Source organism: Anas acuta, chromosome 2, assembly GCF_963932015.1.
Source record: "Anas acuta chromosome 2, bAnaAcu1.1, whole genome shotgun sequence".
Taxonomy (NCBI): Eukaryota; Metazoa; Chordata; class Aves; order Anseriformes; family Anatidae; genus Anas; species Anas acuta.
The window spans coordinates 67,405,279-67,432,295 of NC_088980.1; the positions used below are offsets into that span (position 1 = coordinate 67,405,279).

At 40.8% G+C, this 27,017-nt stretch overlaps 1 protein-coding gene across 12 annotated transcripts in view; it reads right to left on the reverse strand.

Moving 5' to 3' along the window:
• LOC137850541 (transmembrane protein 170B) overlaps positions 1–26,659 on the reverse strand; it is a 79,898-nt gene extending 53,239 nt beyond the window's left edge. For 11 of the 12 annotated variants that reach the window (XR_011092603.1, XR_011092600.1, XR_011092596.1 and 8 more), the window contains exons 1-6: positions 26,259–26,659; positions 22,384–25,164; positions 20,910–21,094; positions 19,643–19,739; positions 17,421–18,838; positions 17,198–17,311 (exon numbers count right to left, since the gene is read on the reverse strand). The gene's annotated coding sequence lies outside the window, so the exon portion shown is untranslated. Of the gene's footprint in view, positions 1–2,207; positions 3,715–4,034; positions 4,131–8,412; positions 8,516–17,197; positions 17,312–17,420; positions 18,839–19,642; positions 19,740–20,909; positions 21,095–22,383; positions 25,165–26,258 lie in introns of those variants that run through there. The other variant, XR_011092604.1, reaches the window with a different exon arrangement.
• Positions 26,660–27,017: the final 358 nt, after the last annotated feature.

Genomic DNA, 27,017 nt, shown 5'->3' on the forward strand with positions numbered 1-27,017 from the left:
ATACGTTAAATCTTGTGTTCCTTTTGGATCAGGATACTTCTGAAAATTCTGTGTGTATGATCCAATCACACACTGAATTGTTTCTTCTGAGTGTTTATTTGTACTGCCAGCCTCTTTGATAACATTTCTTTTAAAGAGAGGAAGAAAAACAGCAGCTTAACTGAAGAACTTAATCAAGAATCAAGAAACTTGGCATCTTTTTTGGTACTAACCCCATGTTAACAGGTGAGTCACACATTCAGACTCACGTTATACAGTACCATGCTTTGTGAGTAGCCCTCTTGTCTTCAGTGCGTCCCAGGGTGTGGATAGTACTCAAAACACAAAGGGGTCTCCAAATTCTATTTGTAACCTCTCTGGTTTTTGGTTTCTCCATTTGGAAAAGAGAGAGGGCCTTACCTGTGAGGTTTAGTTCCCTGATAGATAAAAACTCACTGAAATATTCAGATAGATAGCAATAAGAAGTAAAAAGTATTGCCAAAGATAAACACTTTCAAGGCAGCTTTGTTATTGTTCTGGCTATCTTCCCATAGTGCTTTGCATGCAATTTAATATCACCGGTAGCAGAAATATTTGATTTGCTAGATTTGTAAGCGCTATCTGATTATAAGAGTAATAAAAAGTGAAGTTCTTGATTGAGCCAGTATTTAATATCTTCAGAAGCACTCATTCTAGTCCATTCCAAGTGGGCTATTGTGATACTCAGAGGTCTTAAGAACAGGGAAAAGGGCAAGAACAGAAAGTGTGTTTTCCCACTCAAAGGATGGCCTTAGTCATTATATTTGTGCGCTGTCTCACAAAGCTGTAAGAAGACCCTTCCTTCTTTGATAAGGGGAAAAATGCAATTTGATTGTGCAGAACACCGGTGTTGGAGATGTAATGGAGACTATAACTGAGAGGGCCATAGAGTACAACACTCTCTTGCTGTCCTGGGCCTGGAAGCAGTCAAGCCACATTTGCACTGGGCTGTGTCTGGGAGAAGCAGCTCTGCCTTCTGCATGTCATTCTCCTGCACTCCCTGTTCAAGTAGTAGAGGAGGCTGAACTGCATGAAAGTAGGTTGCACCTGCTTGCACGGAAATGCCTCAAGTCAGAGGCATTTTGCAAGCAAATATATTCGTCTTCACTGCCAGACTCCCTGTCCAAAGGCCTGATTAAATAGAAGTGCAGTCTCATGATGAACTAAGCATCTAAGGCTGCACTGACAATAGAAATGACAGTCTCATACTCTTCCCTCAGGTCCTCCACTGAGCCTGCACTGGCAGAGCTGCACACTGAGACCAGAGTAATAAGCTGAGCAATCTGAAAACTATTTTACCTGTAGGAATGGGAGGAAACTAGTAGTTAAGATTCTTTTAAGACATCTGTAGATATATCTGCACACAAGTACGTCTTAAATTCTTGCTTTGCATGGCAATAGCAAAAGAAATAAATACAAAACTTATCACTGCTAGGAAAGGTAAGATCTCACCTGAAGTGAGAAAGAATGCAATGGCAATACTCCCAGTTTACATGATGCTTTTGACTGCACCCGGCTGTTATGGTCCTTCCCTAAAAATAATCCAAGTCCTGATAAGATGATAAAGACCTTCTCAGAAACATTTTCCTCACCTTCTGCTTGCTTGGTAAGATCATAGAATCATTTTGTCTGGAAAAGACCTTTAATATCAGGAAGTCCAACTATTCACCTAACACTACAAGTCCACCACTAAACCACATCTCAAAGCACCACATACACACATCTCTAAAATACCACGAGGGATGGCGACTCTGCCACCTCCCTGGGCAGCCTGTTCCAAAGCCTAACCACACCTTCCTTGAAGAAATTCTTCCTAGTATTACATCTAAAGTTCCCCTGGTGCAATTGGAGGCTGTTTCTTTATGTCCTATCACTTATCACCTGAGAAAGGAGACCAACACTCTCCTCACTGCGACCTCCTTTCAGGTAGCTGTAAGGAGTGATGAGGTCTCCCCTCAGCCTCATCTTCTCCAAACACCAGTTCCCTCAGTTGCTTATCATAAGTCTTGTTTTCTAATACCTCCACCATCTTCATTGCTCTTCTCTGCACACACTTCAGCAGCACAAGATCCCCCCTGTAGTGAGGGGCCCAAAACTGAACACAGTACTCAAGGTGCTGTCTCAGCTGTGCCAAGTACAGAGGGACGGTCACTTCCCTAGTCCTGTTGACTATGCTATTTCTGATACAAGCCAGGATGCCATTGGCCTTCTTGGCACAGTGCTGGCTCACGTTCAGGAACAGAAACTGTACAGTAGAATTAGTGCATGCAGGTAGAGATCATCACAGAAATGATAAAGTGAACAAACTTCCCTAAGACATCAGAAGTTCAACACATTTGCTTGTAATGTGCGCTGAATAATAAACTCACTTTTAAACAATCCACAACTAAGGAAAAAACAAAGAAAAAACAAAAACAAAAAATGAGAATAGTCTTACAAAAGGAAAAGGGACACAATTAATTTAATAAGCTGTTTTCCACAGAAAATTTTCCTGTTCCTACGTCATCAGGAAAACAATCTGCCTGGCTTCCAGTAGACATTCGCTGTCCTGTCCTCAGATAATCTTTGAGAGCTGAGACAGTGGGACTTCATGTATACAAACAGCACATTTGAAAAATATTAAATAAAGCTGGGAATAAACTATTCTCTAATGGAGGTCTCAGACCTGCTTAACGAAGAGGAAAGCTAAAGCAGATACTTTCCAAGGGAAATGTATACAACTGGACTATTCCAGGCTTTCATGATTTGATCTTTAAAACTGGCCAAGAACAGATTAAATTTCGTTTACTTAAACAGATTACAAAAAAGAAAATGTCTCACTACTCTGCTCCTTTGTCAGACAGATTGCAGAGCAGAGGATTAGCTAACAGTTTGGTCTCGCAGCATGTATACACAGACAACCTCACGGCTGAATGTGGAACTTGGTCAGTTTGCGAGACAAGGAGAAATGCAGGTTGGTCCAAGTTCTCTGTTCATGTCAGCCACTATGGTTAAATCAGCACAGTGGGACAGAACATTAGGGAAAAGTTTTTAAGTGTTGGTTTCCACTTCTCACTACATGACATGAAAAAAGTCCCCTTTCTGTTTCTGCTTTTTAGTGTAGGAGCAAACAAATACAGCTTCCATAACAAGCATGACAGTAACGTAAGTACTAATGGTATCAGCCTTACAAATGCGTTAGTAACAAAATCCTACTGACTAGAGGCAGAACCCATGTGCCAGCATGAATGCTGGCACTGAGCCTTCCAGACAGACTGTCTGTCTGGGGAGGAAGTTGGAGTAAGTGGCTTCAACCTTCCTGCAGCCAGAGCTATCAAAGGAAACCAAGGCTGCTTAGAAAACAGAGGATGTTAGCTGAAGAAAGCCATGCCACCAGCGTGCAATGATTCAACTCCATCCACCAGCCCTCCTGCCAGAGCTGTTCTGGAGGTGGCCCAAGACTTACAGCTGCACCACCTTCACCCATCCTCCTTTCCAGACTCTGTGACACAGTGCTGGAAACTTAATAACTGCAAGGCTTGCTCAGGCCAAGCTCTGTACTGAAGATGTATCTCAGAGTTACTGCTTGTTGTCCTTTTCAACAGATTCCGTGCTGTAGTTCTCCATAACCATGCAGAGAACCTTCTGGACTTCTCTGTTACCTTTAGGTCTTCTGCTTCTAAATGTTTAGAGGCAACCCACTCCCTCCAACTGCACCTAAAAACATGCAGAAAATGTTAAAGTCTAGAGCAACTACTACTGGGTCTTATTTAAAGCAAAGTTAAAGCATCTTTTATGCTGCTTTGGCCATACTGTCTTTTTGGCTCTATTACATTTATTTTGACTTCTGCAAGTAGATTTTTTTTTAATGCCAGAGACTTGCTGATTGCATTATAGTTTTGATTTTGCAGTTCTGAAGGGATTTCTAAGAAGACAAATTCACTAAGTGAAGAGATCAGTGCTAGGTTAGAACATCATTCAGATTTCTATACCAAGCTGAGATCTCATTGGTGAATAACATAGGCAAGATCAGATACCTCACAGTGGTAAATTATATCCAATGCTCTTTTGTGAAGTAACAGAGTAGTTTTCCAGAAGAGTTTCCCGAAGAAATGTAATGGCTCTGATGGTAGCTGTGATGATCAAGAGGATGTAAACAGTTTAGATGGGAGGCAGAAGTTCAGAAATCACCTTATACAATTAAAACAAAATATTGTCAAAAGAATGCAAAAAAGAGAATTGATTCAAAGCAAGACTCAAGGTTTATTTGCAGAAGTATACCTGACTACATCATTAGTGACATTTTATGTACAAATGGAGTGCAACTGGCATACTTACCTGCTGTCCTTTATAGATAAGGGTTCTCATCAACGCATACAATTGTTCTGTTTGCATACATGGTAATTACATGTACTTGTATCCTCCCAATATCCCTGAGTGCAGCAATAAAATGCCAATGGTGCAGTTACAGAGTTGTCTGCTCTTTACTTATTCACTACAGAGCAGAGAAAACGTCTTCTTACACTGCCTTACCATAAATTTATTAGTAAGAGGTAAGCTACCATGCATTTATAGCTGGGTAGGAACACATGTTCCTACATGTTAAATTAGAGGCTGTGAATACAATTTTTACACACCCTTCACACTAATCCTAATTGACCACAGCTAAGAAATAACTGATTTTTCACAGGTAACCAAATAATCACAAAGTCCAGATCACTTACAGTTATAGCTTTAAGTTTTGTAATTTAATTTCTAATGAGTCTGTTGAAGTCAAGGTCTCCAGAGAGCTGTCATCTTTAGCTCCAAGTGTCTTTTCCATAGCCCCTTTCCAAAAATACAGGGAGCTGAAAGCTGCTGTGATCATACTACTCCTGTTGAGTCTGTTAAAACTCAGACATACATGATGTCAGCTGCAAGCCCAGCAGGGCACTTTCAGGAGATCAGATTTCTTTAAATTACAAAAACATGCTCTTTACAAGGAGCAGCAGACCTTTAATGTCAATGTTTTATAATCCAGGTCATAGTTAGTTTTTTTCACCCTGTACTTAGAATAACAATATTGGCTTGGTTGACCTAATACCACCATACAGATGTCTGACTTAGAAAATTCAGCAGGAACATTAAACAGTGTAATTAAATCACTTTCTGACTTCTTGATCAAGGCCAATATTGCCCTGTTTACATTCAGTATTTTACAGAATATATTATTGCTTTGCATTAGAACTTTTTAAAGAAATATTTGCGTTCAGTCCCCCTCATACTGTTTTTCAGTGTACAGCATAGACTTCTGCCACTTTGAGCACTGGTGCTGTGATATAGCAAAAGCTATGCATATCCAGACTCAGTAAGAATAAAATATTAGATAGATCTTAAAAGAACCAGAAAAGAGAGGCAAGCAGAGGGAATTGAACAGCTCCTCATCTGCTGCCCATTATGTTATGTTTAATCTATGACTACAGACCCAGCACTGAAAGGTGCTGGGAGATATTTTGTAGGCTCTGCTGTGCAAGATCATGTTGGTTTGGTCAGTTGATTGCAGGGGATGGGATTTAGCAGAGCAGGTAATCTCTTCAGTTCTACACTTCACAGGGGTGAATCCTTATGCCCTTGTTGTTAAGCAGAAAATTATTCTGATGTTTAATGTGATGACTTACAATGTCACCATTATTTCCGTTCACTCTGATCTTCACGGGCTGAACTATAAATACAAAAAGGAATACTGGATCTGCATGGTGGAAGGCCAGCTTTTGACACCTGAATTACTTTGCTCTGGTTATGGGCTCCAGTACTAACAGTAATACTATATTTGAAGTAAGAATGCCCCAACAGAGGTTCCCTTGCGAAGGCATTAAATAAGAGACTAGAATCCTCAGTGCTTAAACGTGCATTTCAATATCAGCTTTTTTTTTTTTTTTTTTCCACCTAGACTGCTAATTGAAGAAGCTCAACAACAAGAATAACATAATATGTACTGCACCTGGGCAGGTGAGTCACAGTAGCAGTGTTTGTTTTCTGCAAAACACACCTAAATTGGGTCTTTTCTTTTGGTTACCGGACTAATAAATTTTATGAAAAAGTATCATCAACTTTAAATGTAACCAGATAAGAAATGCAAAAAGATCTGCTTCAGGGAGGCATACTTGGAGAGCGTAGTCATATTCAGACTCAGTTTTCACCTGGTTGTTGCAACATGAAGTATGATAATATAAACCCAAAGAGTGAAATTCAGCACCAGCATGACTTGTCCAAAACCATACTGTTCTGATAGCAGTTCCAAATAAGTAAAAGGGTTAGAGCTTAAATTGTACATAAACATTGCCCAGGTTTTAGTCAGGTTCTCTACATAAGGCTGAAATGTCACCCTTCATGAAAACAGAACCAAAGAAAAGCACATTTCTCAAATTCCTCCATTTATCATGTTGATTCCATGTCTTTCTGTTGCAGAGCTTACTGGGTTTTACATCAGTCTTGGTTTCAGTAAGCTCAGGATCATGCAGATCTCTGTGGTAAGTTACAAAATTACCTTTGAAAGCATGCCAGATGTACATCAGATACGAACAATGAGCTCTTTGCAGAATTAACATCACAATTATCATCACTCAAATTTTCCATATTCCAAAACATACTTCGTATTATTAACATAATAATTCTACAAGCCTAAGAAAAGTCTGATTTCCAGTCAGTTCCTATAACCTGTAACTTTTGAAATTTAAATGCCAATTTTCAGGATTTACTCTGAATTCCTTTCTGTTTCTATAGCACTGGGCACAAATATTCACTCAATTTATTCTAGCCTCCATATCATCCAGCTGCAACTCATTTTGACTTCCCTGCTGACTCAACCACATGCCACAAATGAATTGGAAATAAAGGTCAAATTTCAAGGCATGCTATATATATCTTGAGTTGGAGGTACACAGTCGGTCCAGAAACATGCACGGTCTGCCTTACGCATCCTATATAACTAGTCAGAAATAGGAATGCTACATATGTCAGCATAGACTTTGGCTTAAAGACAGTTTTATTTTGCTTTTTTTTAAATTAAGTTAGTAAAGACAACAAGGGCATTGTGTTCAGGAGCATCTCTTTGGGTAAAGTAGAGAAACTTTGATAGTAACATAGTTAATTCTGCATTGGATTTCTGGCTGGCAAAGCAAATGATAGCAGAGAACTAATACTTCGTTGCCTAAGAGTCTACTAATACATGCAGCTGTAATTAACAAGCACATCCTAGAATAACTAACAATAGTGATGATGGAAACATAACATGCATTTAGAGTGTGTACAAAGTACTATTACAGCTAGGACCATTACTAATGTTATGAGTTCCTTGGGAACTAGCAGTTCAATCTGATTTCACAGACACTAGATCCTAGAAATATTTGATCTACCGGATATTGCTGGCATTGCTTACTGTTGCTTTCTCTGACCACAGACTTCTGTCACACACCATTCCTTAGCACACAAATAGCTTTCTCTCTTACCCAGGAATAGATTGTTACTCTAATTAAAATGTAAGTATCTCTCTCACTATTCCAGAAGCTACCAAAGACTCCGCATATTCTTTGACAGTTCCCTAAGGTATGATCTGAAACTATTACCCTCCCCCAAAGATTTGTACTTCAAAACAATTAGAACATTAGTAAACAACTGTCTTTTAATCAACACAGTAAGTATGAAAAGCTCATTGAAATTTTAAGACTCCTCTTTGCATAGAAGCTAGGAAATAAGGACAGGCCAGCTGAAAGAAAACCTGCCTGACAACTGAAATTTGCTGAACATTACTTATATGTACAAACTTCTTTACAGAACTCAGTGCAACACAATTTCAACCTCTTGAAAAGAGGAAGAGAAGGGGCAAGCACAATTCATAGGGGATCTTATTGGGAAGGCAGGAAAAGGAGAAGTTGGATACCCCAATGCACTATTTTCACTTCTGAAAATGTGGTAGGCAAGACCAGAATAGTCTCCTGGAATGTGTTTTGGGAAGTAAAATGATCATTGTGAAATGCACAATCCAGCTATAAGCAGAAATCAGAGCTCGATGCCTTCCTTAACACTTCTTTTGTAGGCTGCCTTTGAGGTGCTTTCAGGTTTTTTGAATACAATGTTACTGCCAATTTTGCATGATTGCATCCAGAGAAGCCTGTCAAGCTCTTCAGCATAGCACGTGGCTGGTGCACACAGAGGTGCTCTGTAGCCTTCCATGTCCTTTGGCAGGGGAAAGCATTCAGTTTGCATCACCACAGATGGTTGCATGGACAGAGCTGACAGGTTGGCATATGGCAGCAGTAAAAGGAGCAAGGTCAGTAGTCTCTTTAGACCATTCTTGCCAATAAACAACATACTTTAGATAAACACAAGAAAGCCAAACAAGGCAGTTACAAAGAACAGGATTACAGTTATACATACCAAAAGAAACTTCAATGACGAAGAGAGAAGGGTCAGCTAATATTAAGTACAAAATGTCATTTTCTGCATATGCATTTTGTAGGGAACCTCTCATGCTGATCATCTGAAAAGTAGGAAAAATTTTTTAGGGTCACTTCATTAACAGGCTTATTCTACTGTACCAGGATAATTTCTGAATGATGCAGAAGATATTGGGCATTTCAGCACACATTTCTCCTATACTCCAATTGTCACAAATTGCCATGCTCCTAGCAAACAATTATGCTATATTTTTTCACTACGTTAATACAGCTGAATTCAAAGTGGTTTGGAAAAGTAACTGCACCACAGCTACTTTCAAAACAGGATTTAGGGGGAACAGAACCCATGATATTTGCTCCAGAGGAAGAATTGAAATACATCTAAAACATTCCAGCCAAAACATAAGCTTATTTGAGGATAAAGAATAAAAGCATCACATTACCATTTTTAGTTTTTCTGGGCTTAGTTTCTGGTTAGTGGATATTTTTAACTGCAGTTTTCAACTATTTTTGGGTTGATGCAGAAGGGAATACATTTTGCTAATCTAAGAAATAGCTTGAAGAACTAAGTCATTTTTAAAACTACATCACACTTCGTTATTCCAGGCCATCAGCACCTGCCACCTGTTACATTAAAAGAGGCAAAACAGCCTGACCTAAAGTAACCATAAACCATGGGTGGAGGCAGGAGGGAGGGGGTGTTAAATCAACCTCCATCTGCAATTTCCATCATGGAAAGAATCACTCAACACTTAAAGGGAATAGGAGCAAGGAAGTAACAAGGCCACGGTGAGATTAGAAGAAGTTCAGAATGCAGCAGACTGCTTTGGTAAAGTTTTCTCTGACACTCCTCATTCCCTGTTCTTACTCTTGCCACCAAAGTAGGATCACACAGTGAAAAGCATTCACTAAAAAGGATATTGGTGGGAGAGATGGGGCACTAAAAAGTAGCACAAGCAAATACAAAGACCATTTGACGGTAGAAGTGGCACATCACACATACACTTTTCTGGAGAAGGAAAAATGAAGGAGAACCTTCAGAAGTCTTTGCTTCTGTACACCTAACCCTCCCTCAGGTGTTTATCTTGAAAGTGTCCTTTGCAGTCACCTATGGTCTTATGAGTCCTGTGTAGATCATTTGGATGGCAAATGCCAGCCTAGTAAACATTAGCTTTCACCAGTTTCTTAGAGCAGTCTAAAATCCTTTCTGCTGCCCTCTCCTCAGCTTCTTAACACCAGGAGAATTAATCAGCATTCTTACCATCCCAAGCGCTAAGTAATACCTGTTCTTGGCTGTAAATTGGCTATCTAATACCCCTTCTGCTTTGCTTGTTTGTTGACTGGAGTGCATTATGTTATTTAAAATGAGCTCTGTTAGGAGGATTTTAAACGTAGAACTAAGCACGTTCTTCACAATTACCAGACTGTACAGAATAAGTAAGATGATGATGCATGGCACAATGGACTCAAGTCAAAACATAAAGCAAGCTGCCAAGTCAAGACTATAGAGAGAGGAAGAAGGTTAACCTAGCTCTGCTTCTTTACTATTCTGCTGCCTGTGTACTCCTTGATCATGAACTAGCCCCACTCATCCCACTGGTAGCAGATGTTATCCATAGCCCTGCTCACCAAGAACTGGTAAAGGAGATTATTTCTCAAAAGCATATTGTGAGAACTAGTTAACTCTAGTTTGCAGATGTTAATGTATTACGTGAGATCTTCCCTTGCATCATTTAAGCAATAAGGATGGGGGCAGGCAGGGAGGTTTGCTGGATTTGAGAAACTGGAGAAAAATATTTTTTTTTAATGACATTCTAATTATGGGAAGTTCGAATCTAGCCAGAAGGCTTTGTTTAAACAGTAACTGTTACACGTGATGCTGTGCATGGAGGTGTCACAGTTCACACCAACAGAGCATAACGCTACTAGGAACGTGACTTCAGAAGATTACGGCTTTGAAATGCAAATCCCTAACCAAGGTCGCTTCTGTAAACGTAACCTTTAAGAACTGGCAGAAAGCATTTTTCTTCTTTATAATTAGTGACTGTTATTACACACTGTGCTATTTAAAATCTTCTATGAATAATAAAATCAAACAGCCTCTGAATTTTGTAACTTTGCTGCCTTAGAATTATGTAAGAGATGCTGATATTGGGTAACTCTGTAATCCATCTTCCCCAATTTTTTAAATAATTGGAAACATGTAAAGAAGCTTACAAAGTTTTTCAGATTGTCCCAACATAGTAAAGAAATTATCTAGCTTTGAAGGAAGTCTGCTTTGAGTGGCAGTCTCTCAGACTTCTTTTGACACTCTTAGTAGTTGATATTCCCACTACTGTTTTTTGTTCCCCACAATCCCAATTGCTGAAAACAAAACATTTTTAGAACCACTACAGGAATATGTATTCCTGACTGCACACCTTGAAAAATATGCTGGAAGCTTTAATAAATGAAACTTCCACCTGCAGGTACAGCATTTCCATGAAGTGCCCGTATTTTAGTTTAATGGGACTACCATGGAGAAGTCTTCCATGGCAGGGTTTTGCAGATGGAAGGCTTCCCTTCCTCAAGGGAGAGCTAATCCACTTTAAAAAACAAACAATCAAAATAACAACAGCAACACAAAACCCAAATATTTAACATGAGCATCTCATGGAGCATGGGTGCCCAAAGTTATATCACTTCACGATTCATTTTTTTTTTCCCCCACACTGGACTAGAGATACAGTCTCTACTGAGTGTACTGGGATTTCTACTACAGGCTTTGGTGCCTTCTGTTGCATCTAACACTGGATACACAGGGGCATTATCAGAAGAAAAAAAAAATTAAGTCATCAGTACCTCAGTATACAGAGTGACAAGAACAACTTTCCAATTCACTTTATTGTCTGTGTTCAATACCTAACCACTAGGAGACAGACAAAATTGCTTTGCAAACAAGAATTTCCATGAACCCCTTTCCCCCACCTACAAAAGCTCTGTTGATTGTAGTGGCCCATGAAGTATGCTAGAAAGGAAGCTGCAGGCTGTCCCTCAAAGACATTCTGTAGGTGCCCTTAGGGCATCACCAGTGTTACGTCTCCAAGAGGAAAGAGACTAGGCATTGGGCAGCTCTAACCCAACACCTATAGCACAGAAGGATAAAAATCCAAACATTGTCATTTCTCCAGGGCCAAACAGGGGGCACACACAGCATGGTACTGTTTCCCCATCAGGGTAGCTGCTTTCTTTCCTATAGGACTCTCTCTCACCACCTGTAGTATGGCACAATCTGACTTGAAGCCAAGTACCCCCTCCTAAGACAAGGTAGCACCACAGTGCCAGGATTGTAACCTGCTTTCTCTACAAAGCCTTTCTTCTGTTCAGCTGCAGCAGAGTCATGCAACTGGTTTGATCTGGAAAGCCTTGTGCTTACTTTGAAGGCAAGAGAGAGGATTTCTGTAAACCATGATGTTTTTTCTTCAGTCTTTCTAGTCTTAATTTATAAACCATTAAAAATTACCTTGATTTAAAGCAGGAATTTTTCCAATGTTTTTTGATTTCCTCCCTCAAAAGCCTACACTGTCCCTTCAGGCTTACCATAGCCTCAGAGGGCCTTCTGTTTCCAGCAGAGTTCATACTGGCCAAGCACATGAAAAGCAACCGTGATGGTGGGTGGCTTTCAGCTGTGAAATGTGACACCAACCTCCGCCTTCCTCTGGCACACACACCTGCACCATATAATTCACATCGTGCTCCTAAAACGAGTTCTGAAAGTCCTTTGATACAAGTTCATCAAGGTCTTACTCAGCCAGAGGCATATCATTTACTCACAATGAACCTGCCAAGTGACCAGTCTGCTTAATACAATGTGCTGCAGTTTTGCACCAGTGGGTTTCACCTGAGAAACAAACAAGTGGAACAAATCAGGCACAATGTGCCCACCACATCAAACACAGACACCTCCTGAATATTAAAAAGGCCATGGGAGCTTTATAATGTTCTCTGTTTGTATTACTGAATGCAATAGATTCATGTACATAAAATGTTTTTGCACTTTGGCAAAAAAAAAAAAAAAAAGAGAGAAAACAACAAAACAAGAGAGAAAGGCTGCAGATTGATCTTTCTTCTACTGAAGTCAACAGGAGTTTTGCTGTGCAAAACTGACACAGAGAAGTTTCATTCCTCCCAGAGCAGCTGCTTAAACACAGCAGGTCAGTTTGGATCAGGAGGGGAAGGAAGACCGGCCAAAATAGAGAGAAGGTATTAAAATGCAGTCATTTCAGGTGTATCAACCCAACATCAATTTACAACCAATAGCAAAGCAGGATAATAGGAGTCTGCCTCATATGTTCTGTGAATGTAGAATAAAACAAATACATACACATATCCTGTGAGCAATAAATTAGGAATCATGATTATGATTCTCCTCCTAGATTTGCATCATAGATTACCTCTAGACTCGTAACTTGTTTCCCCTCCTAAAAGATGCTTTCCTCATTCAATTAGCAGAAGCTGTTCATTGCATTATCACACCTAGTGTACAACTAAGAACTATTTCAGGTTATTTATATCCAAAAAGACTCAAATTAAAGCAAGCATCTCAACCTTGGAGTTCTTAGCTTTCAAGCTTCTGCCATTTCTTTAATGAACAGATTGTAATTTCTTGGGAGAGGAAAGAAAAATACAAACTTCTTTTCCACACTCCATTCCTTAAATGCTTGTAGACTCTTTTTGCCACATTTCTGCCTTTCTTCTCACATGTTCTCTATATCTCAGTCCAATACCTTTGCTCAATGAACTTAAGCACCTCTCCATGAATTCCAAGTCCCACTTTCCTTCTGACCTTCCCCAACAGCTTTCAACCTCACATTTCAAAGGGGTCACTGTGCACTTGCAGCCCAGAAAGCCACCCGTGTCCTGGGCTGCATCAACAGCAGTGTGGCCAGCAGGACAAGGGAGGTGATTCTCCCCCTCTGCTCTGCTCTCATGAGACCCCACCTGTACCTCTGTGTTCAGCTCTGGGACCTCCAGCACAGGGACATGGAGCTGTTAGAGCAGGTCCAGAGGAGGTCCACGAGGATGATCAGGGTGACCAAGGACAGGCTGAGGGATTTGGGGTTGCTCAGCCTGGAGAAGAGAAGGCCCCATGGAAACCTGTGGTCTTCCAGTACATAAAGGGGGTCTATAGGAAAGCTGGGGAGGGACCCTTTGTCAGGGAGTGCAGTGATAGGAAAAGGGGGCATGGCTCTAAACTGAAAGAGAACAGATTTAGATTAGATAGTAGGGAGAAATTATTCACTCAGGGGGTGGTGAGGCACTGGAACAAGTTGCCCAGAGAAGCTGTGGATGCCCCATCCCTGTAAGTGTTCAAGGCCAGGCTGGACGGGGCTTTGAGCAGCATGGGCTGGTTGGAGATGTCCCTGCCTGTGGCAGGGGTTTGGAAATGGATGGTCTTTAAGGCCCCTTCCAAACCAAGCCATTCAATAATTCCATGATTTTCCCCTCATGAAAGCAAAATTCTCTTTTGCCTCTACCTCCCCTGCATTCACAGTGTCTCAGCACTTCTGGCTGTCATTTTTCTCAATAAATGAATTTTTTTTTCTAAAACCAGGTGTGAGGCTTGTGAACCCCAGGGGGAATGTTAGGGCAAAAAATGGATCTGATTAAATATCTAATAATTTCTCAACAGGCATGGCAAAATACAGATGACAGAATCAGGGTACTTACTGAGAAAAAGAGAACATTTGGGGGTAGACTCTGCAGTAACTGGTGCTGTTTATCAACCCTGGCTATAATTGCACAAGTCAATAAGAAACAAGCTAGCTGTACCTAGGCAATGTCCCACTGACGTAACTGAGCACACACAGCCAGATGAAACAAGCCCTTTCTCTTTGACAAGCATTCAGTAATGGGTTTGCTACACATGAAGCAAAGTTTTATTTCAACACTTACTTCAAGAAAGCAGCAACTGGTTGTCCATGCCCCAGTGATTTGTGTAATTGAGTTCATGACATAATATCACAATGTTTACTAAGAAAGCAGCAGATATTAGTTACTTTTTTATTTTTTATTTTTTTTAACAAGGCCATGTATATATATCACGATTATACTTGGGGTATTCCTATTGAAAACATCACTTTAATTTAGTAGAGGATATTAAAGTTTGTTTATAAAACATACACTCCATGCAAAGAGCAGCAGATGGAGTTAACAAGCTCACCTGCTGTTTTACTTATAAATATTCTTGTAAGAGGCTGTGTGTTTTAAATTCATATGAGACATAATTTGTAATTATTTCTTGGGGAGGGGACGTAAACACTCTGAGGAAGGTGGCATAGCTCTGGGAGAGGGCACAACTCCAAGGCAGAAGGGCTAGATTTAGAAAAAAGGAAAAGTTGGCTCCTTATGAAGAACAGCTGTTGAATCTCACAGGCAGAGAGAAATAAAGGCAGCCCTATCATGCAAGCTTATTTCCAGCTTCATAAAATAATATACACAGGAAGTAGATTTCAGGTGCCCACAAAATAAATTTTGAGAGTGTATTTGGACATTCAAAAGGACAGATTCCTTACAGAGAACTGACAGTCTCCAGCTTGAAATTGCACTGGGCTGAAACTACACAATTTACCAAGTGCTTGTTCTGGTTCTTCAGGATATAGCAATGTCTGAAGGACTGCAGTTCCTTAGGAGGTCCAATGAGAAATGCAAAAGCCACCCTTCTACGAGCTAAGTGTAGCCTTAATCAAGTTTTCAAGGATTCATCACCCTTGTCCTGGTGACCATGGGTTTCAGCAGCTGCTTTCAGTGACTGCATTTCTACATATGTGCAAGAATGGCACAAGTTCACAGTAATGATTTGTAACACTGGTCAAACTGATATAGACAAAACAGTAGGGAAAAACATATTAAACAATACCAGTTTGAGAAAGATTTGAAAAATATAGTGGTAAAGTTAATTAGCATCACCCTTTAGGTGGCAAAAAGTTCAGGGAGTATGTTTTCTACCTTGAATACTTAGGATGCAATTCCCATTCCAGTCTGGGCTATATGTTCAACACAGATCAGAATTTCCTGCCCTGAAGTCAGAGAAAATAATTCACAAGGATAATATTATCTGTTTCCTGCTTTCTATTTGTCTTTAAGTGACACAGACTTAACACAGCAGTATGATACTTCAATTATGAAGAACATCCCAGTCTGATGCAACACCTGCTATGGACAGGCAAAAAGTAATGTTTCCTATCCATTAAGCACGGGCAACAGCAATAGCCTGCTTGCTTTGCAATGGAACGGGGCTGCCTGCAACATGTTTTGCTTAGTTAAAAGTATTTGGAGCTTGGCCTTTAGAGTGTGTTTGTGTACATGTAATGGCCCCAGACATTGGAGCTGAATTAATACAAGCTTTTGTGAAGGCTCAATAAGCTGCTTTTGTTCCTTTCTGAATTAAACATTTCACTAAATACTAACCTTACATAAATAAATGTATAAATAAACATTAACATCCTGGCATAAGAACTGGGGCCTAGAATGACTGTATAACCACCACACAGAGTCAGGCTTTCTAGTGTGCGAGTGCGTGTACCTTCATAATTATGCAGTTAATTACTTTAAGCCAGGAAGACTTGTAACAGTGTGTACTGCAGAGCAGACTCCAGTTAGCTACTTATTCTCCACAGAAGGGAGAGAGAGCAATTGAAGTGTCCTTGGGCAGTAAAGAGATGCGAATGTTTTTATCTTCCCTTTGGAAAATGAGGGAAAAAGAAGCAGCCACCACTGTTTTATGCAGAGCTCTGAAATAACACAGATGCTTGTATCACATCCCACAGATGAGAAACCAAAAAGAGGCAGAGGAATTTGTGACTCCTGAAAACAGCACATTGCTGAGGCTGAGAGTTAGGTTTCCATGTCCCCTAGGACAGCAGAAAGGTTTTAGGGATCTGCATTTAGACAGAAGCATCTAAAGCAGACATCAGGTTCCTGAAGCTTTTTGGAAGAGAGTCCTCTGTCCATCACCTTATTCATACCAATTTCCCCGGGATAGCAGATGCTTGCTAAAGCAGGGCCTGAATGAAATCTGAAACATTTTGATTTCCTTGATTTGACTTTTATGAAACAAAGATGGAGAACATCTGTGCCACTTCAATATTTTTTTTTTTTTTTAAATAAAAAACAGCTCTGGATTCAGCAGCATCCTGTGCTCCATTTAGTGAACTTCTATTTTTCAGACATTTAATTGCTTGAAAGAAAAAGGAAAAAATGAAAACTTTACTTTGATGGATGTCTCCTAGTCAAAGGCTGTGCTGTGCTCACTGGGATTGCTTGTAAGCAGCTAGAGGGTGCCAAGCATACAACAGGAGCAGTGTCTTTGCTGGCAGAATTTTAAACCCAAACAGGCAAGACACTGCATGCTGGGCTACTCTCTAATACTAAAATAAGATACAAGGACTTTTAATATTGCTTTAAGGAAAAAAAAAAAAAAAGAAAAAGCAACAGTGGGAGATGACAGAGAACAGACTGGCTGCCTAAACACTTCAGAAGCAAAGAAGAAAACCAGAAATGGAAAAAACATCCAGCCTACCTCCAACATAGCTAACGACACCTTCACTGTACATCAGAAACAAGGCATTTCAGTTCTTGATGTCTATATACTGGGTTGTTGCTGCTCCACGCTAAGCTTCAGTAGCTAACCACAGCAAGAGGAGCAGGGACTGTGGACAAAGGTAGCCACCCTCTCTGCAGCCCTTGCTGCTTGGCGAGTGTGAGGGTCTCATGTGATTACTCACCTGGCTTTTATTCCAAGACCAAAGGCCACTGTCCATCCCTGGCAGGCATTGCCTTGGCATTTTCTGCTGGAGGACTTGGGGGAAGAGGTGATGGGTGGCAGTGAGGCTTAAGAACTGGAAAGTAACCAAAAAAAGAAAAAGGCAAAAAGTCTCACTCCATCTGAGTTCATATAACATATTTCTCAGTTTATATAAATGGAAAAAATAAAATTCAAGTACTTACAAGTGTAGTGCGATCAATTCACTGCTACAAAAATCAATTATTTTAGACATCACTGTATAAAAATAGCCCATGACATCAGTTCTGCTTTTCCTCAGCTCCAGAAAAAGCTGTGGGCTATGAGGGATATGTATAGGTTTTGAGTTTAAGTTGAGTATTAAGGACTGTTGGGAATAAAACTGATACTAAGCCTGTTTCATTCATTCAGGGAATAAAATCTACTGAAGGGGAAAGCAGAAAAGAAAGAGGAGGCAGTTTCTCTCTACCACCGTGCTTGATACACAGCCATCTAAGAGGGCCCAGAGAAGGCCCAAGAGGGCATTTAAGAGGACCCAGAGAGACTAAACAAGGATGGAGGAAACCATGCTCTGGGGCTAAACAGAGAGTACAGCTTTCCAGAGCACCCCAAGAGCCACAGGCTGCCAACACTACACCGACAGTAGCATTAGCTGCAAACATCCCATGTCAGCTTTTAATCTCTTCCTCTGCTCCTCTCTCACAGAGAGGAACGACTTGTGACCTTTGGGGAACTATTTTCTGCCATGTTCCTGAGCTTTGAGAGATTTGGATTGTCTTCTTTATCGACAGTTGCAGTAACTAGGAATGGGGACCAAAAAAAAAATAATCTGAAGTCTTAAAGACTGTAACTCTAATTTGTATTAAAAACAAAACAAAAAAAACTAGTCATTACATTGCACAGTTTGTAATGAAATTTTGGTAGCATATAGTGCAAATCTGTTTCATTAGTGAGGTGACAACAATAATAAAAAGATATTTTATTGAATTACTAATCTCCCTTCAAGTGACAGCTATGTGTTTTCATGGAAGACCACAGTCTGAGTACCAGTTAAGGTCAGAGTGTCCATATACAAGATTTCAAACCACGTCATTAGAAAGCACAAGCAGGACATAGCTGTGGTTTTGTTTCCAGCAGAAGGTTTCAAAATAACACATTTTTTAACATAGAATAAGAAAATGGATACAATAGGAGCTGTGGGAGAAAAGGAAAGTTGCTAAGGGGAAGAGTTGTCATAGTTTGCAGATTGTTTTATCAAGGAAATAACCATGAAGAAAATGATCTCAGTTTGCTTCCAATGAAGTAAGCTTTCACATGAAGTGCTTAGCTCAGGTCTTGTATGCCAAATAGTGTCTGTAGTAGGAGTTCTTCCATATGCACACCAGATGACAGCTCATCTTTGTCCTTGGCTGTTATCAAGCTTCTGACCTGCCACAAGTCACTCAAGGAAGTGAAGCTGCCACCTCAACATATCCCACACCAAGCTCTGGGCTTTGCTTCCTTCTACCTTATCTTCTTTGGAAGTGCAAGAACTGGTGCTGTGTGACTCACACAGAGACATAAGTGATTAACAAGTGTAGCGAAGTCTGAGAACAGCCCATTTAGTAAACCAGCCAGCATAAACCTACAAATAAGGGAAGAATTTTAAGAAGACAAGAATTCCCTGTGAATGATTCACAAATACTAAAACCTGCCCAAATTTGTCACGTAACATTTTCCAAGCTGAAGTAGCGTACTAGCCTGCAGCATTTGAGATTTGCTAAAGCAGCTCACCCCTCCACCCACAGTGCCCTTTCAAAGGTAGATCTCAAAGCACTTTGCCAATTGGGTTGATATCATTTTGTACCCTTTTTAAGTGGGGAAAAGGGATGCTGCCTGCAGAAGTTCAGCCTGCCAGCCAGAAGTGCAACCAAGAGCAGAACAAGGGTCTCATTATCCCCAGACAGTCACCTGCTAGTTTAAGTACGCAGATACTCTGTTTGGTTGGGGCAGGAAAGGGCGTCATTCCAAATTCAAATTTGTGTTATGAATTTAATTTAATTCTTTTAAAATCTAAGGTTTTTTCCCCCCTTATCAAATATTTTATGTAAGTTCATAAGAGAATGTTTGTTTAGACAAAAACAATCACACCCTGCCATAATTACCCTTTATGTCCATCACACAACAGTTAATGTTTAAATGGTCCCACCTATCAGGGTTATGAGGACATAATTGCAACCCTAAGCAAATTTACACAGTTGTACTACTTAGCCCCACAACAGAATTGGCACGCGACAGAGACCTTACAGAGACAGAAGACACTGGGAGAGTCCTTTTAGGACCATTCCCCAGTGAAAGGCTTTGCTGTGAGTTTACAGGGTGATGGGAGTACAACAGCGTGCAACAGGGCTGTGGGGGAGAAGGCAGGAGCAGGGACAGGACAAATTACCACAACATCAGCTGCAGAAAATAAAATATCCCAGGCGGTGCATCATGACCAACCAGCAGCTCCTCTTCTCTTCATCTGTCCTCCAAGATGCCTGTCACTGAGGAAGAGGGATGAAAGTGTGAGCAGGCAAAATGCTAGAGAGGTGAAGAGGTGAAGGTCCCACAAACTTACTTGGTACTGCAACAGGTACTAATTCACATAATTGCCACCACATCATCCCAGAAATTGTCTATTTTCATTTACTGTTTCCATTCGTTCCAGTCTAGACTCATACTACAGAAAACAATTTGCCTGTCAGGCACTGGTTATACAAGTGGAAGAGGTCCACTGTCCTGCTCTAGCAGAAGTCCTGGCTTGGCCACAAGTCTTATAATGGTTTTAGTGTGACTTTCCTGAGAAGTAGTATCAGGCAATGCAACAGCTAGTTCAGCATTAGGTACATTATGTAGTTCCTTGAACTATAAGAATAGAAACAGGTTTTCTTGGAATGAAAAACAAGGTCCATGAGTCCCTCTCAAATATGCACCATCAAAAATAGCAAAATAAACTTGTTTTCCTAAGCCTTGGTGATGTAGCTGCACCACAGCTAGTTTACAGTGTAAAAACATGTCTTTCACAACACAAAATTCACCCTCCTCAAGAGCAAGGGAGGAGAGCAGAAGTCTTATGGACTCCATACATTTTGTGTACCCAGAACTGCCCAAGCATTGTCTGAAAAAATAACAAGCACAATCCTTCTCATCACAACCCAGCTGCAGGGGGTTAGCATATTTGTCTGTCATCCAAATGAGTGGTCTTTTATATACTGTTTGTTGCATGAAGTAGGAGGCACACTGGTTTTACACAGTGACAGACACATTTCTCCAGTGAGGAAAACTGGCTGTCCTGCCATGAAAAGTTGTCAGCATCAGGGAAGAGACAACGCTTCTTCCTTCAGATGAGGAGCACCATCCTAGCAACAAAACACTGATACTCTTCCCTATGGCCATTATCACATGACTCAGTAGTCTCAGCACCACTTGTCTAATCTCTGTCTGTAATCAGAGATTAGACTAATTATAAACTGTAGCACACCAATGCAAGCAGATGCTTGGATCTTAGCCAATTTAGAGTTCAAGGACTCCACCTTCAATCATTGCTTTTATTGATAGTTACGAAAAGCTACATCCATCAGAAGTTGAAACTTTAACCTCCTACTATGAAAGTAAAACCCTCAGCATAGGAACACTTACATTAACAATCATCAAATTTTGGGGTAAGTACATACCAAAAGGGTGAAAAACAGCCCAAGGAAGAGACACTCCTGCTTTTCTCTGACATTTTCTGTGCTCTCCAAGCCCTGTCTATAAGAGGGAGGAGGGAGTCTCCAGGCCTACAGCCTTGCTTTCTCTCCACCTGGCTCCATTTTGGCTGAGGAAGGGCATGAACACAGCAGCTGGAGGTATCAGAAGACTGACAGAGAAAAGAGGTTAAACAAGGAGCATTTGCACTTTTTACAGCTTGAAGCAATCCCTTGTTAGGGGCCTGAAACCAGGGCCTGCAAAACCAGGCCTTCTTTTGTAGAGCTTCCAGCCCATAATATTTATTGTCTACCTTTGTCACAAAGCACAGGAGGGAGAGGATTTTGCTGCTGGATTAACAATGAACCTTATCACTCCACTAAATTCCAAAACTTCTGCTGCAACTGGGACATGTTCTTTCTTTAGGACATCCTGGGGCCGTGCAATTCATAACATCTGCAGATAACAGGCAACTCACCCTCATTGCCTGTGCTGCTGCAAGGAAAGCTGTATCCTGCTGGCCCACAAAACCATGTCCCTCTCTTCAGTGTTTAGTGAAGGTTTTCTTTGCAAAACCACGGGCATAATTGTTACTTAGTGGTTTCAAAAAGGCACGCTACATATTCCCCTGAAAAGCCAGAGAGTTCCTTATTTACTTTCTCATAAATACTTGTCAACCATTAAAAGCTGTTTTGCAACAACCCAAGGCAAGGGAGTAACATTTCCCTGTCCTTGAGAGCTTCAAAGTACAGCCCAGCCCAACTCAACACCAAGCAAACTGAGTATCTTGCACTTGTTGGAGGGGCTAATGATGCATGTGTTCCTCACAGGCCTCCTCCTGCTGCTCCACAAGATGGGGGCTGTCATAAACAAAGCACAGACGCAGCATGACAGAGCTTTGAGGTGTTCATGAGGCAGCCTCACATTGAAGGCTACCCCAGGGGAGCTGAGGTGGCTGCACAGCACATGAGGTATGGGCAGCAATACATAGGGCTCCCAGGCCCCTCTCAGGAAAGCACCTTAAAAACCTGGGAGCAAACCACTGGATTCCAGCATTCAGTGCATCACTCAAGGACATTCCTGGGAGTATAACCTAGTGTATTTCTGTCATTTTGATAAGAAAATGGGATTGTTACTGTTTTGTTTGTTTGTTTGTTTTTGTTTTTGAGTCTTACACCTCCTTCAAACCCCTAATTGACTCTGTATCACTGAACTCAGGAGAGCAGTAAATAATTCAGGACTTTAGCACTATCTCAGAGGTCTTGACTGTGAGAGTCCACAAAACCCCAGTGCAAAACAAAACCAGCTAACAAAAGAAAAAAATAAAGAAAAAAAAAAAAAAGAGAAAAGAAAAAAAGAAAAATCCCTGAGCACATTAAAACAAGTTAACAAGAATAGCAGTCGCCTGGCAAGCTTGTGTCAAGTTGTGTATGAAATCAAAAGCAGAGAGCAAACACTCACTGTGAGCAAAGCGAATGATTTGACTCCTGGGGATTTGTCCCATAGGCAGAGTTAAAAGAGCTGATTTCCTTCCCTGTGCAGTGGTGAATCTGTTGAACAATCTAGAAATAGAATAACTTTAAATGTCATCAGAAATATCTTCTCTTCCATCTCCCTGTGTAACATGGAAGGGACTGATAAGAATCCCTTTGTGTGAAATCTGATTTTGTTGGTGCTTTTGTGCAAGTAATTCAGAAGGGAAAACAGCGGGAGAAGGAAATCAAAATCTAGTGCACTTGTTTAGACTTGACCTAATAACTGCTGCAGTTCCACAGACTACACTCCATAAGCATATTTTCCTACTGTTTGTAGATTGTCTGTGAACAGCTGAAAGACAATCTGTTTAAGCAAATTTTTCTTTCAGAATGATTTCCCTAAAAATTTTTAACATGAATCCCTGAGCTGTGTATCTTTTGTAGGCATGTTGCTAGGAATAGTCTGTATTCAAAATGCTAGCCAGACTGGTTAAGTCTGAATGGCCTGAGTGATCACATGAAATTATATGAATAACTTTAATTTTTTTCAGTCTCAGCTGCATATTGGAAACAAGTACTCATGAGTTTATATTCAATATTGCTACACATTTTTTACACTATTTCTACGGAGATCTCTGCCATTACCAGGGACAGGAGCAGTAGTGGCAGCAGAGTATGGAGTATGAATAGCAGGCGTTCATAACTCGAGCATATGAAATGCATCTGAATCTTAAGTCTCTTTCCGTTTGGAAAAGAAAAACTGTATCTGTTTAGTTGATAAATCTAATCTGAGAAATGTGTAAGAACCAGTGGTATCAGCATTTGGTGGCACTTTATTACGTGCTCAAATACAAATCCACGCTAATAGGACATTATTTAATTTACCAAGCTGAGGACTCAAGGACTGAGAAATGCCAAAAGCAAGATTACTTTATAGTTTGAGGGTGCTCTTTTCATGCATGCAAACATAAATGCACAATCATATGAGTTCTCTGAGGTTTGTAAGAGATATTTCATGTTGCATCTGTCCTCTAACACACAAGGGCAGCAGTGGAACAACACTTCACCATCTGCTGGGAAAGCAAGAGAGTTAATCTGAGCTGAGATAAAGCTTACATGTAAAAGAAATATTTTTTCATTAGCCTAATTACTGTAATTAGAAAAAATGAGAAGGCCTTCCAGGCAGACAAGTCCTGTTAGGCATCTGTAACAGAAACAGCCAATTCCCAGACAAAATAAATATATATATATATATATATATATATATATATGTATGTATGTATGAGGTATTTGCTCTGCAAAAATAAAGAAATGAAACCAATCGCCTACAACCTAAGGATCTGAACTCTGTGGAAACAGCAACTCTTCTCCTTACCAGCAGATGCAAAGCTTTGCAGATGGTCGCATGCTTGCCAGAGGGGCAGACCCTGCTAAGGTCTTCATTCCCCCCAGAACAAGGCAGCATCACATGAGACTGAAGCATCCTTGCTAAGGGTACATAAACATTACACACCTTAAAGAAACCTTTGCTCCAGAGCAATGAATAGCAGAAGGAGATCCCGCTCAGGCATCTGGGCCTGGGTCTGTCCCCACCAGCCCACCTGCAGTTGTACTGAGCTCACAGGTGGTGGCTGGCACTTGGGTACTCTCTCTGGCATGTCTACTTTCTGAGTTAAGTTGTTTTTATAGCCTGCCTCCTCATGATGCTGGTAGAAAGATCCAATAATTGCAAGCACTGCATTAAGAAAACAAGCAAACAAACAAAACAGGTGGAATAGATAATAGAAATGACTAAGGTGATGGTCCAGTGGACCAGATTGTGAGCAGGGCCTGTTAACAGTTTGGGCTGCCTTTCTCATTTAGGAAAGGCAGTAAACAGAGCTTCAGCTCTCAACCAAATTGTCAAGGATTTACTCTGGCTGCCTACCTTGCAAATTTTCTTGCTAAAGTTGCAAAATCCACACAGTGATGCTCTTCACCCCATCTCTTCCTCTAAACATCTTGTGAGTGTGCATGCTTACAAGTAACCTCAGGTTGGCTTTGTCAGAGAAAGAACACATTATTCCAAAAGGTACCCAGCTTTTGGCTTTTTCAAACTCCCCTGAGTGTTGCTGGCCATCAGGTTAACACTGCTTCTCCCCCATGATTCTCCTGGTATGGCTCTGTGGTGGCCTGATGTCATACCTAACCACAGAAGACCATGACCTAATATACCATAACTGTTAAAAATATAGTGTCCAACACATTGGATTCCTAGCCTCACAGGGAAAATATTTATGCCATAAAACTTCTTTCCTTTGAAAACAGAAAGGATCTGAAACATGGTATTTAAAATACCAAGTAGACTATGGGGAGTAGAAACATTAAGTGGTTGAGTTTTCTTCTGAGAAAATAGAAGTATTAGCTACTTCTGTAGAATAAGAAAAATATTGTAAAGATATTAAAGGATGGTTTTAATAGTCTAAAGACATTTCTAATATTCTAAAGACATTGGAGGATGTTTTTTTTAACATCCATGTACCTCTGTACCACACTGGCAGTTCAGCAGCTCAGCGTTGCTAGAGGGGTGCAAATCAGTCTCTAAGTGAGGGTGTGGCTCAGGCAGCATGGAATTGCAATTTAAAAAGTCCATTGTTTGCAAGCTTGAATGGAAGAACAGAGTTATAGGAAGGGACATGTGAAAATCCAAGTCATCAGCTGCAAAGACTGCTGGTGAGGGTAATGTAGGAGGAGGCATTTTCAGGTCACTGTGTACAGGCAGGGGACACTGAAAGGACAGAAGTGTAAAAACAGATGAACCCTGCAAGACACAGACTTCAGCACTGCCACTAATCACTGTTTTTCTTGCAGAAACCGAGCTTCACTGCTGTCTTACAAGAGTGCCATTTGTGCTTACAGCTAAACTGACTTATCTTGAATGCAGCCCTTTTCATGAGGCCTTGTGGCCTGCAAAGCTTTCTGTCTGATTTGTTATTGTTATTATTTTGTTTTTCCCCTTGCCTCTCCATGTCTGCATTCCCACACGTAAGCCCAGCAGAGGCTGGCAGCCCTGTGAGTAGGGATGGGCAGGAATTTCCTGGGTCCAGCTCTGGGCCCCAGCCTTTGATGACAGACAATGCTTACAGCTACCTCCTGCTAGCTGAGATGAGCTTAATAGCATCACTGCCTAAACCAATTCATTCTTCACAGACCAGAAAAATGCAAGCACTGCTACCTCTGATGGTCCTTAATGCATGTATTTCCATTCCTACTCCCCCAGCTCCTTGTTGGCATCCCACAGGCTTTAACTGAATCCTGGTCCTGCCCTAGCTGCGGGTACCATGCCCTCAAAGGGGCATCAGCTCTGCCACAAATCCAGCAGGCTGCTCAGGGCTGTGAAGCCAGCCTAAGAACAGGGATTTCAATAAAATCCTAGTTTTTACTTTTGTTTTTTTAATTTTCTTTTTTTTTTTCTTTTACTTTTTTTTTTTTTTTTCAGCTCTGTTTTGCTTCCTTACAGCACATCACACTAGAAATATGGGCAAGTGTTTTTTGGTACTGAGAGCTGCCTTTTCATTTCGAAAGAATGTCCCCACCAACCACATTCCCATGTAAGGGAAAAGAAGCAATTACTGGTAAAGCTGCAAAGTAGGAAGGCAAAGCTGTGCTTCCTGCCAGACCTTGCTGCCGGCTAAGTATGGCCCCAATGGTTTCAGTCACTCCTGTCCCACGCTGGGGTCTCAGCTTCCAGTTTATTGCACAGTCTGACATAACTCATGTTTTATATGTATTATTTTTTGATTGAAGGGGAAACAACCCCCTGATCAACTGGAGTGCATGGAAAGCATTAGAGGAAAAGGTGACAAGAAAAGATCCTCTTACCTTATACTGAAAGCATGCCGTACATCAGGCCAGGAAAAGAGACATTTGTAAGCTGCAACCGAAACTTCAGGAGTATAAATCAGCTTATGTAGGTGGATGAATAAAATATTGGTTAGTCTTCAGGTGTAACCCTGCAGATAAGAAAAGAGTGGAACATCATGCAGACAAATTTTGTTTTTATAATCAAGCAATTTCAAATTCCAGAACATTGGGGGAGGTGGTAGAAAAGGAAAAATTGGGGAGATACAAAATCTGGACAGAGGAAAGAATTTTGGAACAATGATTCATCTACTGCTAAACAAAACAAAACAAAACAAAACAAAAAAATGCTGAATTCTTCCACCCATCTCCAGGACCCCACTGTTTCAAGAAGCTCCTCCATTCAAGGAATGAAAACTCTGCTCTGACCGGAGATCGGAGCTCTCCTTTATGGATAGCAGGAAACTTCTTCAAAGGGCCAGTTCATGACCCAGCTTGAGAGCTGGAAATAATTAAGCATTCTTGTCAGAGGTCAAAGTCATGGGGTGAAATTCCTGGGAACTCTAAAAAACCCTGTGTTGAATTGAACATTTGGGCTTTTTTTTGCCCATCATGGAAAGGCAGCAGGCAGTCTGGGGAGAGTAACAAGCCCTGCCTGGGCTATCCTGCCTTCCCAAGCCCTGGCCATGCATTCTGGGACTCATCACATGCTCTTGGTCTAAAGAAGCAAAGCTGAGCTTAAAAAAATATCTGGAAATAAGAATCACAGCCAAATAAAGT